Source organism: Nicotiana attenuata, chromosome 7, assembly GCF_001879085.1.
Source record: "Nicotiana attenuata strain UT chromosome 7, NIATTr2, whole genome shotgun sequence".
Taxonomy (NCBI): domain Eukaryota; kingdom Viridiplantae; phylum Streptophyta; class Magnoliopsida; order Solanales; family Solanaceae; genus Nicotiana; species Nicotiana attenuata.
In genome coordinates, this window is record NC_031995.1 from 99,110,965 (window position 1) to 99,115,113 (window position 4,149).

The window sequence follows — 4,149 nt, forward strand, 5'->3', positions numbered from 1 at the left end:
CAATTTATAACCAAAGCATAGGCAAGTAGGGGCATAAAACATGTTAAAATCCCGACTTATCAACTAGCCGACTTCTTACTCAAAGCATCGGCCATTACATTGGCTCTCCCCGGATGGTACAAGATGGTGATATCATAGTCTTTCAATAGCTCCAACCACCTCTCTGCCTCAAATTTAGCTCCTTATGCTTGAACAAATACTGCAGACTCTTGTGATCCGTGAACACCTCACATGACACGCCATATAAATAATGCTTCCAAATCTTCAACGCGTGAACAATGGCTGCTAGCTCCAAATCATGAACTAGATAATTCTTCTCGTGGATCTTCAACTGCCGCGAAGCATATGCAATAACCTTGCCATTCTGCATCAACACCGCACCAAGTGCAATACGAGATGCGTCACAATATATTGTATATGGTCTTGAACTTGTGGTCAAAACCAACACCGGCGCCGTAGTCAAAGCTGTCTTGAGCTTCTGAAAGCTCACCCCACACTCGTCCGACCACCTAAACTAGGCACCCTTCTGGGTCAACCTGGTCATCGGGGCTGCTTTAGATGAAAATCCCTCCACAAACCGATGGTAATAACCCGCCAAACCCAAGAAACTCCGGATCTCGGTAGCTGATGTGGGTCTAGGCTAGTCCCTGACAGCCCAATCTTCTTAGGATCCACCTGAATACCCTCTGCTGATACAACATGACCCAAGAAAGTAACTGAACTCAACCAAAACTCATATTTCAAAAACTTAGCATATAACTGACTGTCTCTCAGAGTCTGAAGAATGACTCGAAGATGTTGCTCGTGCTCCTCTCGGCTGCGGGAGTAGATCAAAATATCATCAATGAAGACAATCACGAAGGAATCCCTGAACACCCGTTTCATCAAATCCATAAATGTTGTTGGGGCATTTGTCAACCCAAATGACATCACTAAAAACTCATAATGCCCGTTCCGAGTGCGAAAAGTTGTCTTAGGGACATCGGATGCCCTAATCCTCAACTGATGGTAGCCAGATCTCAAATCAATCTTCGAAAATACCTTGGTACCTTGAAGGTGATCAAACAAATCATCAATCCTCGGCAATGGATACTTGTTCTTGATGGTGAATTTGTTCAACTGTCGATAATCTATACACATCCTCATCGATCCATCCTTCTTCTTAACAAACAACACCAGCGCACCCTAGGGAGAGACACTAGGTCTAATAAAGCCCTTATCAAGCAAATCTTGCAACTACTCCTTCAATTCTTTCAACTGTGGCGGGGCCATGCGATGCGGCAAAATATAAATGGGCTTAGTTCCCGAGCCAAATCAATGCAAAAGTCGGTATCACTATCGGGTGGCATCTCCGGCAGGTCTGCAGGAAATACCTCTGGAAACTCACAAACAACTAGTACAGAATCCATGGAAGGGACCTCTGCACTGGAATCGCGAACATAAGCCAAATAAGTCAAACACCCCTTCTCAACCATACGCCGAGCCTTCATATAAGAAACAACCCTACTGATAGAATGACCAGGAGTCCCTCTTCACTCCAATTGAGGTAACCCCGGCAAGGCTAAGGTCACGGTCTTGGCATGACAGTCCAATATGGCATGATAAGGTGACAGCCAATCCATTCCCAAGATGACATCAAAATCGACCATATCCAAAAGTAGGAAGTCTACACGGGTCATAATACCCCCAATAATAACTATACGCCAGCGATAGACACGATCTACAATAATAGAATCACCCACCGGTGTGGACACATATACAGGAGCACTCAAAGAATCACGAGGCACAAACCAAATACGTAGCAAAATAAGATGACACATAGGAGTATGTAGACCCTGGGTCGAATAGAACTGAAACATATCTACTACAAACTAAAACCATACTTGTGATAACGGCATGAGATGCCTCAGCCTCAAGCCTGGCTAGGAAAGCATAACATCGGGGCTGGGCCCCACCACTCTGAACTACATCCCTGGGACGGCCTCCCGCTGGCTGGCCTCCACCTCTAACGGCCTGACCTCCACCTCTAGCACCTCTACCTCCACCTCTAGCTGTCTGACCCCTGCCCCTAGCTGGCTGAGCGGGTGGTGGGACACCCGGTTCCTGAACCATGGCACGAGAACCCTGATGCTGAGAACTGCTCGACGCTCGAGGGCAAAATCTAGCAATGTGCCTCGGATCGCCACAAGTATAACAAGCCCTCGGCTGCTGGGACTGCTGACCCTGAAACTGACCCTGACGGCCTGAGTAACCACCCTGAAAACTCTGGAGCGGAAGTGCATTGATAGGAGCTGGTGATACACTGTAGGGTACTGTATATGAGAACCACGGTGGCCTAGGGCACCGTGAGAAGCCTGAAGTGCTGAGTGAAATGACCTGAGAGGATGGACCCTACTAAAAGAATCTCTACCTCCAAACGAGGCACTACTGAACCTACTAGAATGACAAGGCCTCTGGTCATACCCTTGACCACTCCCTTGAGCTAGAACTGCCTCAACTCGCCAGACCACATTGGCCGCATCCTGAAAAGAAATCTCGCTACCCGTCTCCTTAGCCATCTGCAATCTGATAGGCCGAGCGAGTCCCTCAATGAACCTCCCCACTCACTCTCTCTCTCTCAGTGGGAAGTATAAGAAGAGCATGACGAGCCAAATTAACAAATCTGGTCTCGTACAGAGTGACAGTCATAGAACCCTGTTGAAGATGCTCGAACCGCCTGCGGTAGTCCTCTCTTTGGGTGACATGAAGGAACTTCTCAAGAAATAGCTGAGAGAACTGGTCCCAAGTCAAGGCAGGCGACCCAGCTGGTCTAGTCAACACAAAATCATTCCACCATCTCTTGGCGGACCCTATCACCTGGAATACCGCAAAGTCGACCCCATTGGTCTCGACTATCCCCATGTTCCGCAACACCTCATGGCAGCAGCCAAGATAATCCTGGGGGTCCTCAGAAGATGCCCCACTGAAATGAACCAGGAAAAGCTTGGTGAACTTATCCAACCTTATCAAAGCCTCAGAAGACATAGATGAGCCACCAACGGCCTGAGCTGCAACAACTGGCTGAGCTACTCCCACTGGCTGAGCTGCTGGAGTCTCGAACTGAGGAGCCATCTGCTCCGGAGTGCGAGTAGCAGGAGGATGTGCTCCTCCCCCAGCCTGAGAGACGGCTGGTGCTACGGGAAGTATGCCTGCCTGGGTGACACTCACCATAAGGCCCACTAGACGGACCAGAGCATCCTGAAGTACCGGGGTAGCGATGAACCCCTCTGGAACCTGGGCTAGCCCTGGTGGAACTGTCTGGGCCGGAACCTCATCCTCAAACTCTACCTGAGGCTCCGCTGCTGGTGCTGCTGCTCGAGCTCTAGTCTGAGCCATGCCCCTGCCTTGGCCTATAGCACGGCCTCGTCCTCTGCCCCTCGTGGGAGCTGCCACTGGGGGCTCGGGCTGCTAATCAGCGGATGAAGCGGTACGTGTTCTCGCCATCTGCGAAAGAATAGACTAGAAGTTCAACTAGCATTGAGAAGTCAAATCGCACGACAGAGAAGAATAGCTGTGAAGTTATTCCTACACTCTATAGCCTCTAGGGGATAAGCATAGACGTCTCCGTACGATCCCTCAGACTCTACCTAGCTTGTTCGTGAATTGTGAGACCTAGGCAACCTAGTGCTATGATACCAACTTGTCACGACCCAGATTTCCCACCTTCGGGAATCGTGATGGCGCCTACTCGTGAAAGCTAGGTAAGCCGACAGTTACAGTTTTACCACAATTATTATTAATCATTGTCACCATCCACGAACGTCTAAGAATTTCTACAAATATAAGTTTGAAAGAAGTACATCTATTTTCAAAATAGAAAGAGACAGGAAAGACAAAAATGGCGGAAAGGGGGGCCCCAGGCTCTGTGGACGCTTGCAGATCTACCTTGGGTCTCCCTGGACTGAAGGCAGCAACCTCAAATCAAGTGACAAGGTCCAGCACTAAAATTTGCACAAAAGTGCATAGTACAGTATCAGTACAACCGACCCCATGTACTGGTAAGTGTCGAGCCTAACCTCGCGAAGTAGTGACGAGGCTAGGACACAACAACCATATAAACCTGTGCAGTTAAATCATATACGAGCAGAACAATAATAACAAAAAAGTATC